The following is a 15,548-nucleotide window of genomic DNA, read 5'->3' as shown; positions in this document are numbered from 1 at the left end:
ACATCGAATCCTACTAAACCGGGTAGTAGAAACGATTTCGAGGCCTAAGGTTTGAGTTCCCATGATCAAAACACATTTCTGGCCAAAAATGCCACTAAAGGCCGCAACCCTACATCCACCATATTGTGGCCCACCTCCCAAACAGAAGCGGCCATCCTTAAATCCCCAACACGGGCCGTGGCCCTACCTTACCCATGCCGCGACCCAATGACCTTCTTGCACCCACCTGCTTCTTCATCAAGCTTGGGTCGCGGCGCTCTAGAACGGAGTTGCGGCCTCACCTGAAACCCAGCCAAAAACCCCTATTTTCCCTCTTCGAACTCAATTCAAAACCTCACTAAAACACTTCCAACATCACAAAGCAAATGTCCCAACTATTACCACAATTTGTCTATCATATAACCAACAAAACCTAAGCTTTGAACCAATCAAAACCTCATCAAATTCCCATTTCTATGATCAAAACTTCAACCTCAAAACTAACACAAAAAACAGAGTAAGGAACTAGGAAATTCATGGCTGAATCTTACCTTAAGCTCAAGATTAAACCCTCTTCAATGGCTGAACACAAGCCTAGAACCTCAAGCATCAATTTCTAAGCTTGAACCCTCAACTTGAGCTTCAAAATCCAAAGAGTAATGAGGAGAAGAAGATGAATGGGAGAGGAAGAAGAAATGCTCTGTTTTCTACAACCCTCTTAGTTTATATATATCCTTTAGGTCCAAAAGACCAAAATGCCCCTAGGCTCATCTTCTTTCCTTAACAGCCCCCAAGGGTAAAATTGTCCTTTCCCAACTAATCCCGCTAATCATAATTAACACCCTCCAATTCCTATTACTCCCAATATTCTCAAATGCTAATAAATCACATCTCATTACCCTTTAATTTCCGGCAATGTTCTAATCACCCAAATTATCTCGAGACTCATCCTAAGCCCCGAAACTAACCCCGTTATGACCAGACCAATAACTTGCATTCAAAGATCGTCTCATGCCGAATGGCTCGGACAAATCCACATATAATGTGGTATTATTCATAATTCACCCACATGCATGAAAAAGCACAATTACGCCCTCAATGGGCCAAATTAGCAAAATGCCCTTATAATTCAAAATGGACTCATATGCATGCATTTATTATCATATCATAATACAATTCACATAACACATGCATATAATCATTTAATAATATAATAAATCAATTATGGCCCTCCCGGCCTCCTAATCAAGGTCTTAAACCTTATTATGAATTTTAGGGCATTACACAAAATAAGAGAACTTTAATTCCATTGGAAAGATATTCCTCAAGCTAAAACTCCAAAGCTAACAAATAAATGGGATTTATGATTCCATTCCAACACTCATTCCAACAAATCAAACATGCTTTAGTAGCCATATTTCACAACTCAATTTTTTTTTATAAGTATACCCATTTTTCTTTTTAAAAAAAGGGGTGAGGGAAAGGTTGCAAAAATACCCAATATTTTGGAATTCTTGAGATTTAGTACCCATTTTTTTGGTGGGAAAAATGTTCAATGTCTAGTTCCATGTGTATCCGTTAGTATCAACTCTAACATAGTTGTTAGTTGCTGACTAGATGTACACGTGTTGTATTATGATTGGTCTACCCCATAATTATTTTTAAAAATAAATTAAAAATGATTTTAAATTAGAAAGAATTAATTAAAAAGCATTTAAAATATCAAAAACAACAAAAGATTATTCAAATCACTTAAAGGTAAAAATAATTAAAAAAAATTAAAACCCATTTCTCTCACCCACTCTATCTCACTCTACACCGCCAAAGCCACCACATAAGCCCCTCTTGTCACATGTGACAAAGACGTCTGCGAGCCTAGAACCCCAACCGAGAGCCCTTACCCTTCTTGTTGCCAGTGACAAAGAAGTCTGTGAGCCCATGACCCTAGCCGAATGCCACTACCCCTCTCGTCGTCGTTGACGAAGATGTCCACGAGCCCAAATCTGGGTTTTTTTTAAGATGATGATGATGATGAAAGATGTTGATGGTATTGATGATGACGATCAAATATGGGATTATTTTTTCATTGATGAAATGTGGTTGGTTAGTAAGAAAATAAGGACAAATAAGTGAGAAAGTGATTTAATTTTTTGTTTTGATATATCAAATTTAGTTTAAGTTTTAGATTAGTTTACTTAATTGTTTGTTATTAATAAAGTTTTGTTTTAAAATCAGTGTTTAACTTTTTTTCTAATTTATGTTTTTAGTTTAAAATATTTTTTCAATTTATTTAATTACTTATTTTATAATTATAAAATTAATTTTTTAAAAAAATTATGGGGTGGAACAATCATAATGCAGCACGTGTATATCTAGTCTGCAACTAATGACTGTGTTAGAGTGGGTACTAAAAGATACACACGGAAAGTGGACATGGAATATTTTTTCCACAAAAAAAAGAGATTGGATACTAAATCACAATAAATCCAAAATATTGAGTACTTTCACCACCTTTTTCCCTAAAAAAAATTATTTATATATTTATCATGGAAAATAATTAAAATACACATTTTAAAATCTTAATTCCCTTTTATAAGTACATCCCATTAACACAACCTCTAAAATACTTATAAATTCTTATTTTTTAATTAAGCATCTTTAAATCCTAGAAATAATTCATTGATGGAGCAACAATTTGAGTGTAGTTATAAATTTTTGGGTGCAATCTTTTTTTTCTTCTAGTAATATAGTAAATATGGTAAAATTCTAAAAAATAAAAATTATATAGAAAAAATACACTTGAAAGCCTAAATTTTTATTTATTTATTTATAAAAATAGTTGTCATTACATTAGACCATCTCCAATATATAATATAAATTTTGTGTTAAATTTAACATAAAAAGTAAGCTAATGTTATATTGACCCAATTTTTATAATTGTGTTTCAACGCTGCTTAGCATACAAATAAACTCAAAGAATCGATAATAATTTAGAGCATTAATTGGGTAGGGACATATGTTTTTCCTCCACCCATAATAACACAATAAAAAATGTTGCTTCGATTTAGTCAAGTATATCTTATTTGTTAGTTGTTTTTGCTCTCACTCTTTGTTTGGTATGGTGGATTGGAGGAACGTTAAATTAAAGGACGTGAAAGAAACCTATCCATCGTTACCTTATTTTTGTTTGGTAATAATGAAGTAAACTAAAGGAAGTAAATAGCTAAAGATTGTCAATCCTATGGGTCCACATAAACACAAGCCCTCCAATATGGGTGGATTGTTGAATAAAAACATTAAAATAATTTATTAAATATTATAATGACTAATGTTTTAACATTATTATTTGTTTTAACTTGTAAAAAAATATTATTCTTTTCTTTCATTCATATTATACAAAATAACTTGAAGAATTTGTCACTCTCCTCTCATTTTCTTTTCTTCTCAATCCTTCTTATTTAATCGATCGCTTATCATCTCCATCCTTCTTACCAAAAGGCCAAAAAAAGAAAGGGGATTGACTTAACTTTGTTCACTCTTCATCATAATTCGAAGGTAGGTGAGGCATCTTCTCCTTATTTTCTTTTTTAAAAGGAAAAAAGTCAGAGATCTCCATCTCCCTCTTCCCCTGATGGGAGTATTCACTTGTTAGTTGATTCGATCAAGTTAAATAAACTTTATATTTAAAAAAAAAAATAGAATATGAAAGAACTCATGGATCTCCATCTGTAATGACCCACTAATCTAGACTAATTGGACCATTATCGAAACTATACATAAAACTTACATTTTTACGAAAATACCATAATTTATTGAGTAACTTGAAAATAAGAGTTATTTACAAATAAACAGAATACTAAGAAGGATTTTGGGATCCCATTGTCTTTAAAACAAAACAAGATTTAAAATAAAAGACATTACATAATAATGCGGAAAATACACATAAAAACCATAAAAACATAAAAGGAGACTATATCCTCGAATCGAATAACACTCGGCCCCTTGACTCCATTCATCTTCGATACACATTCTCCAAGCGTCACGAATCTTTCCGCCTCTAAACTTATTTTCCTGCACATAAACAGAAAGGAGTGAGCCTAATGCCCAGTAAGGAAAATCTAACACAAAGTCACATACATAATTTCATAAGAAAACATAAAGACTTAACATAACACATATAACATACACTTATTATAATGGCCATTATTACTTGGGGTCCCATAGGCTAAACAAGCATATGCCCATGGGGTTAATGGGGTCCTACTAGCTAAGTAGGTCATATGCCCATAACCCATTTGGGGTCTTGTTAGTCATATGGGTCATATGCCCAAGCCTACAAACATACACATATATCATAACACTTTTAATAACATAAAACATATAGATAACATAATCACATAACATGTTGATTCTAGCCTATTTCCTTACCAAAGTTACCGAGATTATGGACTGAGTTGGGATTGTTGGAACACTCCTAAAACCATAAGAAAGAGTAAGTCTAAAGAAAGGAGATGAAATGAAAGAGATGGAAAGACTAAACCATAGAAAACATACTTACCAACTTATATGCTTAAAAGCTTGGATTCCCTAACCAAAATAAGAATAAGGTTAGGGGACTGAGTAGAAGGTTTTGAGAAAGGAAATAACATAAAAATACAGAAAAGAACTAGAGTTTTGGGTTTACCTCAAAGATTGCAAGATCAATCTAACATCCACCGAAATACTATAGCACTCACTTACTTCCCAAAGTGTTTGATAAGCTTATGATGTTTAAGCTTATAGTTTTTCCCCAAACCAAGTGTTTACACTCTTACACTCACTTAACACTAGCAGCCTCTGAACTTAGAGCAAATGGTGAATAATGGCTGGGTACTAGGTCCTATTTATAGAGTTTGGGAATGAAAATATCTTGATTTTACTTGAATAAAAATAATGGCTTTTTAGGTGAAAATCATTTGAATAATCGTTCAGCAGAGGCTGAAGACTCGTTCAGAAGATGCTGGACTGTTGAAGGAGTTTGAATGGCTGAAGGGAAAAGAATTCAAATGTATTTGAATTCATGCTGGTGGAGGCGATATATCGCCCCCTATAGGCGATATATCGCCTGGACCTTTGTTCCCGAGGCGACCGTGCATCGATTCGTGTTTTCCGTATCTACGTGCTGCGACATATCGCCCCCTATAGCTGCGATATATCGGCATACGCTGAATATTTAAACACGAATTTACACATTTTTAGCTGAGTTTGAATGGAGTAAACAGCCTTGACTAAGCCCTCAACGTGCTCAAAGCTGCTGACTGACCCTATACATTCAAACTTTTACCCTTATTTAATTTAATTCTCAAAAATACTTAATCCTTAATTACCATTCAAAACATGTGCTTAAAATCCTATTGGTTGATGTCTAAACCTTATAATATAATAATATAATCCTTAATATCAGACACATTAATCAAACCTTAGGTTATACTTAATATTCTTAAACTATAGGTTAAACTTAGAAAATCTATAAGTACTACTATGAGTGTCCAAATAACTCCCGGTCTGAACCAAAAATCCAAAGTAACAATGATAACACTAAACATACTATAATACTACTAAACAATTAGGTAAGTAAAGTTCTTGGACTCTACACCATCTCAAAAGACTACCTCATTAAATTCAAATACAAAGTCACAATCTTCTAATCTAAGGAAAAGAATACCTCAGTACAGTTAGTTTTATCCCACGGTCTCTTTTTGCATTCGCATGGTGAAGAAGAACAATGGGGTCCAAGCTTTATCCATTGTCTCTTTGTCACTTTTAATAATGAAAAAAGTTAACAGAAATATAAACAAATGATTTAACAGAAGCAAGAATTGGGTGAAACTCATCCACAAGAACATTGTGGAACTACGAGTTAAATTTCCAATTGTCCACCGTTGGATTCTAGTCTAACGAACCATAATTAATTCGTAAGTGTGGGGGATAGGCTAAACATATGCCTTTAATGAATAATTTTCCTAATAATTTATGGTCATTTCATTTATATTAAGAGTATACAAAAATTAATTTTTTTTATTGTCCAAGGACTCTAATATGTTTTCTACTGTTGGATGTACTAAAAAAGTTAGTAATTAATTTTCAAATAATAAATAAAAAAAATATTACTAGTGTGGTAAATAAAAAAAGTAGAATTTATTATCGAACTAAATTTGTCGCAATACAAGTCTCAAATTTGACACACCATTTTATATATGTATTGTAACGTCCCTAAGGTAGGGTACGTTCGCCACATACTCGTAATTCTAGAGCTTACGAGTATGTTAGGCACTTGACTAAAAGGATTAAATAAAATGATACGAAGAAATACAGAAAAATTTAAAACTTTTATATAAACTTATTAGTAGAAATTATTACACGTATGAATACTTTAAATTTAAGGCAGCCATATTAAAACTCTAAACCATTATTGCATTGCTACTGAGTCCGTGCTCCACAAGTTGCTCAACAGCTAAAGCCACACTTGGAAAAATGTTGGGAAATAACATAATGAGCTAACGCTCAGTAAGCAAATCTCATGCATACACATACACATGAATGTCGTGAGTTTGTAGTGCACATATACTAATATGCTGACTTATATACTTATGCATTTCATTTATTGCTCAAGCACTTTCAAACTTTACTTTTATGCTCTTTCTTTTAGTTTCACATTTTTATGGGCCCAATATCACTTGTGCACACTGTTTGATTCAGCCAATGCCTGCAGGGCTTGTTACACATATCATATAGAATCACATGGGTTCTCCTCCGGCTAGCCATCATCTCAGCTAGGCTCATCATAACACTCATTTCATCGTTGCCATAGCTGCCATACTTATTACACATATGGAGGAGAAAGACGGAAACATGGCAAACATATCTGAATGGTCAACTCTGACCTAGCCCACACTAGTGGGCAGCCACTATAAGTCTTATAGACTTTCGTCTTCTTTACTGAACTTACTTGATTGCTTCATCAAAACAGTGGCACGCTTTTTAAACATCTTATTATCACTTTGCTTAAGCCTTGTGTCATTAAAATGTTTAACTTTACATAAGACTTTTCAAGGCATTTCATAACTTTTCTCATATTCATATGCATGGTCTTATATCACATAATAATGTATCACATAACTGTACATGCCATGCATACATGCTGATGCTGAAATGCCAATGTTCATGTTCATGATTCGTGTTGATGGTATTCAATCAAGGCATTGTATCATATCTCATATAACTCAAAACATCTTTAGTCATAATACATGAAGCTTTGGGTTGGTGGCGTTGTTATACCTTAACGTAGAGCTATGACTCAGGTCTAAGGTTTCCAGCCTAAAAACTTAAACGCTTCATATATCATAACATATAACAAATTATGAACATAGAGTAATCCACATATCCATCAACATAAGAACACATACTTGCACATAATTCATATCATTCTTAACCAAGTAAGACATCTTTCACATATCACAGAATTCATCAATTACATATCACACAACACCCTTATGGTGTTCATATAACCATTTTTCACATACTTATCATATGCATCATCATCATACCATACTTAACTCATCAGATGTACACAATCAATGTAGTCATGCATCTTACACTTAAGCACAAAAGGTGAGATTTACTTACCTTAGGTCCTTAGCTTATTTTAAAATTCCTCACCAAGAGTCAATCAATCAAATCCATACAAATCCTATTCAAGGCACATCATTTATTAAATTCTATCAAAATCATAAATATACACTATTGATAGTGTATATTAATAATACCAGAAACTATATAAATGATAATAATAATTATTATCAACGTAATGCAAATAACTCTTCATATAAAACCATGCTTTAAACCTTGCTCATAAGATAATGTACTCTTATGATAATAATAATAATAATCCCAACAAAAATAATAATTATCGTCTATAATTAAACTTATTTCGATATTAATAACAAAATACTTCAATAGCAATACGTATATGGATGTATATATATTCAAATAGTCATTTTATAAAAGAAATCATATTTTTAACATAAAGTTGTAATAATCAATATAATGATAATAATATAAATATAAATATTTATATTATTATTAATTAGTCATAATATCAATTCCAGTGATATAATAAATATACTTTCTCCAAAATTCATTGGTCTTACAAATATCAATAACTGTAAGAAACTAATATTTAATATTATTTTAATATTCAAATATTAATAAAATATTAATATACAATAATAATGGTTAGATAATAGGTTTACTATAACTCATACTTTTCATATATATATATATATATGAATCTGTATTCTTGATTTACTTAACAAAATAATAACAATAATAATTAAAATTACTTAATCATAATAATTTCCATATTAATATAAAATCAATTAAATATGTATTTTTATACTTTATTTAATATCTAATATTTTCTAGAAAATTGGACAGCACAACGGCTATAAAGTGGACAATTCTAAAATCAAAACCTGTATAAAAAATATATATAATCCCAGACAGCCAGTAAATTACAGAAAATATTCCATATATCAATAATATATAATTATATACTATAAATACACATAATAACAATTACTCTAATCAATCACAATTAAATCACAATATATAGGTTAAAGAAATTATACCAAAATGATCGGGTTCCACAACAAGTCAAACGATGATTTTCTGAGACTCAAAACGTACTTCGGAACCTCGAACACTAAGTTTCGACCGTCGGTCTACGGTGGATCGCGGTGGCTCGTGGTGGGCCCACCACCCAACTATGATAGATGTAGGAACAAGTTATTGGGTTTTGAAGCCCACAACACGAGGAGCACGATGGTGGTGACAGATCGGTAAACGGATGCCCGAGGTGGCCGAATCGCAACTTTGAAGTCGCGGGGTGGCCGAACTTAAATCGAGTGGTTGAGGCGTTTAATCGGCGAGTGAGCTCTAGATTCCCGCGTGGGTCGATAGTTCGGAGGCCTCTGAATCCAACGGTCCTGCGCGTGGCTAAAAGTGGTGGCCGGAAAGTACTCCTGCGTCGTCGGCAACAGTAACACGCAGAGAGAGAGAAAGAGAGAGAGAGAGAGAGAGAGAGAGAGAGTTTATGAGGAGAGAGAGAGAGGGGCTCGGGTAAAAAGAAAGGCTGAAGCCTTTTATTTTATTTTATTTATTATTATTATTTTTTTTTTTAAATTACACTTGGACCCAAAATACTAAAATTCTTTTCAAATAAGTCCTTTAGCAAAACTTTCTTAATTTTATAAAAATCCCCAATTAAAATTATATGACATTCGGGTCCAATACTTGACTACTCAAGTTTCTCTCTCTTTAATCTCATTAAAAACATAAAATGATATTTTAAACACTATTTTTCCATTACTATTTCTTAAATTTGTAAATTTGTACATTTTATGTATTAAAACTCTGATTTATAATAAAAAAAATGTATAATGAAAATGTTGGATATTACATGTATATTTATGCTAAAATATACCAATACACTACTTTTTGGCCCTCCACACCCTTGTATATTTGTTAGTTCGTGAAGTGTTAGTGAAGAGCAACGTGGCAACATGTTATTGGGCCATGTGTAATAAAATGAATAATTTAGTTTAAATATATTTAAAAAATAATTATAAAAAACTAATTTTAATCTTATTTATTAATTAAAATCAATTTAATAAATTAATAAAATAAAACAAACACTATCCCACCTCTAGAGAAAACAAAATTAAAAAAAAAACATAAAAGCCTTAAACTCACCTCAGCAGATCTGACCAATGTATAGGAGGTTTATTGTTGTGGAGGTCGATGAGGAGCACAAGACAGGCACACACACATAGAGGAGAAGGTTGATGCATAGGTGTACGATGATGCGAAGCTTGATGTTGTTGGCTTATATGCTATTTTATTTTCTTCAATTGACAATTATATTAGAATATTTACTTAAAATGTCGAAATTTGATTAAAAGATATAAACCAATTAAGGACGTTAATAAAAGTTTACATGGGATCCCATTTAGTTTAAACAAAACATATTTACAATTCATTGTCCTAAAAATGAGTCGACCTAAGCAAAAAAATCAAACTTTTTGACTCAAGTCCCTCAGATGACTCAACCATGTAGATTAAGCAGGCCGAACATGTACGTTTCCCTACTAAGCTCTCAAACTTATGGTTGGTCTATTTTTTCCTCTTGCCCTTACCTACACCATAGAGCACCCGTAAGCCAAGACCCATCAAGAAAAATCTCGCAATGCATAAATAATAATCACAATAAGCATACATAACAATTTACTGGATTCATAAATCATAAACACATGTATTTCAAACATATAAGCACTTAACACGACCCAAGCTGAGTAGGGTGCACCACTAAGCACCATGTCTACGGCCTATGCCGAGTGAGTGTATTCTACACTTCACTATGGGCTCTGCTATCATGACCTACATTCCATATAACCTTGGTCGAATTCGGTCCATATCGATCAATCACAATAAATTTAATACAACTAAGCATGACAAATACAAGTATGCAGTAAGGGTACATAACCGCAGCTCAATTCTCAATTATACGGTCATAACCGTTTATAGATATAATAGTGCCAATGCTTGCTCTAGGGGTGAAATTTGGCCGGTTATGGTCAATTTTACTAATTTTATAATCAATCAGTCGATTTCGGTTTGTATTTTAAAAAAACCAAAATTGGCCGCCAATAATGCAATAACCGACCAAAATCGACCGTGGTTATAATTGGTCTTTTATGGTTATTTTTGAGTTTTTGTTTAATAATAAATAAATATTTAACCATTATATATCAGTTAAATGCACTAGCACAGTGGTACATTCCACTGCCTCTTATCTTAAGAGCTTGGGTACGAAAACAAGAGTGTACTATACCACTACACCAATTTCACATTCACATAATATAAAATATATAAATATATTTAATATGGTCGATTTTGGTTAAGCCAAAATTTATATTTGCAAAACCGAAATTGACCATTTTGTAAAGTAAATCGAAATCGACCATGGAATTCGATGATGATGTCTTCTCTCACCCAGATATATTCTCTCACCCATCTCATCCCAGTGAATAGGTGATCTGCACTTTCTTCCATATAACATCTCATAAGGAGTCACTCCAATCGTGGACTGATAACTATTGTTATATGAAAACTCAATCAATGGAAGATACTTACTCCACGAACCTTCAAAGTCAATCACACATGCTCTAAGCATGTCCTCCAATATCTGAATCGTCCTCTCAGACTGTCCATCAGTCTGAGGATGAAAGCTGTGCTAAACTTCAACTGAGTCCCCATGGCTCTCTGCAGAGCTCCCCAGAACTTAGAGGTAAAGATAGGGTCTCGATCAGATACAATAGATTTTGGAACCCCATGGAGACGAACTATCTCCCTCACATACAACTCTGCATACTGTTCCACAGTATAAGTTGACCTAACTGGTAGGAAATGAGCTGACTTGGTGTATCTATCCACTATCACCCACACCGAGTCATGAAGTCCAACTGTCCTGGGTAATCCTCCCACGAAATCCATCGTAATATCCTCCCACTTCCACTCTGGGATACCCAAAGGCTGAAGCAATCCCGCTGGTCGCTGATGCTCAGTCTTAACCTGCTGACAGGTCAAACATCTAGATACATACACAACCACATCCTTCTTCATCCCGGGCCACCAGTATAACGTCTGTAGATCCTGATACATCTTCGTGGCACCTGGATGAAGTGAGTATGGCGTAGTGTGGGACTCATCCAATACCTCATGCCTAATCCCCTCATCTGCCGGAACACATATCCGTCCCTGATACCGGAGTAAACCTGTCTCTGAAACTGAATAATCATTAGCTGTCCCCGCTAAGACATACTGCCTACTATCCTGCAACTGCACGTCCACCAACTGACCCTCCTTGATCCGCTCCAACAGGGTCGACTGCAAAGTGATATTGGCTATCTGGCCTACCACCAGTTCTATTCTTGCCCTAACCATCTCATCAGCCAATTCTCTCGAGATCTGAGTGGAACTATACAACTGTCCCGAGCCCCTCCGGCTCAATGCATCTGCCACTACGTTGGCTTTCCCAGGGTGATAAAGGATATCACAATCATAATCCTTAACCAAATCCAGCCAACGTCTCTGCCTCATATTCAGATCCTTCTGCGTGAAGAAATACTTCAGACTCTTATGATCAGTGTAGATCTCGCACTTTTCTCCGTACAGGTAATGACGCCACACCTTTAGTGCAAACACAACTGCCGCTAACTCCAAATCATGAATCAGATACCTCTGCTCATACTCCTTCAACTGTCGAGACGCATAGGCTATAACTTTCTCATTCTGCATCAGCACACAGCCTAAGCCCAACCTCGATGCATCACAGTAAACCAAGAACTTCCCTTCCTCCGAAGGAAGACTCAACACAGGCGCAGAAATAAGTCGTCGCTTCAACTCCTGAAAGTTGTTCATGTTCTGCCTATGAACTGGAGTATACCAAGATGTCGTCGATGAAGACAATGACGAACAAGTCCAAAAAGTCCTTGAACACCCTGTTCATCAAATCCATAAAAGCTGCCGGGGCATTGGTCAGACCAAAAGACATGACCAAGAACTCATAATGCCCATAACGCGTCCGGAAAGCTATCTTTGGTATATCCTCACCCTTGATCCTCAGCTGGTGATAACCAGATCGAAGATCAATCTTCGAGAACATCGTCTTACCTTGCAACTGATCGAACAAGTCATCAATCCTTGGTAGAGGGTACTTATTCTTAATGGTTAACTTGTTCAACTCTCTATGATCAATGCACATCCTCAAAGTCCCGTCCTTCTTCTTAACAAACAACACTGGAGCGCCCCATGGAGAGTAGCTAGTCCTGATGAATCCCAAATCCAGAAGTTCTTGCAACTGTATCTTCAACTCTTTCAGTTCTGCTGGTGCCATCCTGTATGGTGTCCTAGATACTAGTTCTGTCCCCGGTGCCAAATCAATCTTAAACTGTATCTCCCTACGCGGCGGCAACCCTGGTAAATCCTCAGGGAAGACATCCAGAAACTCACATACCAATCTGGTCTCACCCGGCCCTGCCGGCATAACCCTGGTGGTATCCACCACACTAGCCAGAAAACCTATGCATCCCCCCTGCAACAAGTCCCTGGCTCTCAATGCTGAAATCATAGGTACGCGGGGTCTAGACACCGCACCCACAAAGACAAAAGGGTCCTCGCCCTCCGGCTCAAAAGTAACCATCTTCTTCTTACAATCCATTGTAGCCCCGTACCTAGCCAGCCAATCAATTCCTAGAATCATATCAAAGTCTCCCAAATCTAATTCAATCAAATCCACCAAAAGCTCCCTATCATCAACCATCACTGACAGTGCCCTAATCCACCTCCTAGAGACCACCAGCTCCCATGTAGGCAACAAAGTCCCAAACCCTGCAGTCCGATACTCACTAGGTCTACACAGTCTATCAATCACTCTACTAGAAACAAAAGAATGTGTAGCATCAGAATCAATCAATACTGTAAAAGGAAAGCCAGCACTAGAAAGCTGACCTGTCACTACTGAGGGACTAGCCTCAGCCTCCGCCTGAGTCAAGGTGAATACTCGAGCTGGAGTTAAGCTATCCACCTTTCCTGCTTCACCTTTCTTCACCGTTGGGCAGTCTTTCCTGAGATGCCCCACTGCTCCACAAACAAAGCATGCCTTGGCCCGACACTCGCCCAGATGGCGTCTTCTACACCTCGGACACTCTAGATAGGTCCGCCATGCCTCACCACCACCCTGACGGCCACCCTGACCACCCCGGCCTCTTCTATCAGAACCAGGAGCGGCCGACGTGTCAGGATTCTTCCTCTTGAAGTCACTGGGGCCTCCGCCCCTACCTGTCCCAGAATAAGGAGGCACCGCCCCGCGACCCTCACGCCTCACTGCGCTCTCCTTCCATATCTTGTTCTCCGCTTCCTCAGCGGTAAGAGCCCTCTCAACGGCCTGGGCATAAGTTGTTCCTCCAGGTACCGTGGTAATCCTCACATCCCGGGCTATCATAGCATTAAGCCCCCTAATAAAACGATCTTGCCTAGCAGCATCAGTAGGCACAAGATCTGGTGCAAACTTCGCGAGCCTATCAAATTTCAGGGCATACTCAGTAACAGTCATACCGCCCTGTACCAAACTCATAAACTCATTGACCTTTGCTGCCCTAACAGCAATGTTGTAGTACTTCTGGCCAAACAAATCCTTGAAACCTTCCTAAGTCAGTGTGGCAACTTCTCTGGTCTGCGATGCCACTTCCCACCAAATACGGGCATCCTCCCTCAACATGTAAGTAGCACAGGCCACTCTATCCTGTCCTTCAATTCTCATAAAATCCAGAATCACTGTAATCATGGTTAGCCACTACTCGGCTTTTAAAGGATCCGGTCCTCCCTCAAAGACTGGGGGTTGCTGCTTCCTGAACCGCTCATATAACGGTTCCCACTTGTTAACAACCTCCCCAGGCTGCACAGCTGGTACCACTGCAGGTGGTAAAGAAGGGGCAGCACTCCCTGATGGAGCCTGCTGCTGCAGAATACGAATCAGCTCACTCTGTAATCGAGCCTGCATCTCAGCCATTAACTGCTGCCAGTTCTCAGGGACTGGCGAAGGTGTTTGGCCCTGGTCATTGCCCCTGGTCCCGGACCCAATGCCGCCTAGTCGTGAAGATTTCCTTGGACGCACAGTTATCCAAGTCTATCTGCAAATATCGTCTCGGCAGTCAGACCACAATGACAGGGTAAAAACTTCTCCAAAACTCAACAATAGAACACAATCAATCACAGGTAACCAACACATATAAGCATCCATGCACCATAAACAATCAACCATCTATTTACTCATTTACATGCACGGCAATGTTGATAAACATGCCTCGATATTTTAACACAGCAGTCAAGGGCCAGGCTCTATCAGTATCTCATGCTTCCTAGCGATTCAATGAATATTAACATACATTGCTCATCTCAGGCACATAAGCACACACATACACATTACCAAACCCTGATTGAGCTTGTCTCCAGCAACGAATGTACATATCCAGGCTGTCTTCAGGAACCCTTAAACCTAGGACGTTCTAATACCAAGTTGTAACGCCCTGGATAGCCAAGACCGTTACACTGTGTACTTATAAAAGTGCAGGACTTGCTAATCAAGTCATTAATTTGAAAACGTGTTTCTAAACATGTGAGATCTATGGTTAAAAAGGTTTTGGTCTCAAAAGACTTATTTCATATATTTAAACTGTGGTAAACATGGGATCCCATACAAAACAAAGTTAAGATAAGTTTACAGACTCCCAAAAGTACATAAATAACTGCTAGCCATACTAAGGCAAAACAGACGGTCTTTAGGTTCCACGTCCTTACCTAGACCTCAACCGTGGCGGCCGAGCACCTGGCTATGTACATTCCGCTCGCTGAGCTCTCCAGTCAGGGATGATCTAACTTGCCCTTGCCTTTACCTGCACCACGTAGCACCC

The sequence above is a fragment of the Humulus lupulus genome, chromosome 8 (assembly GCF_963169125.1).
Source record: "Humulus lupulus chromosome 8, drHumLupu1.1, whole genome shotgun sequence".
Taxonomy (NCBI): Eukaryota; Viridiplantae; Streptophyta; class Magnoliopsida; order Rosales; family Cannabaceae; genus Humulus; species Humulus lupulus.
Note: the sequence above shows the minus strand (reverse complement) of the source record.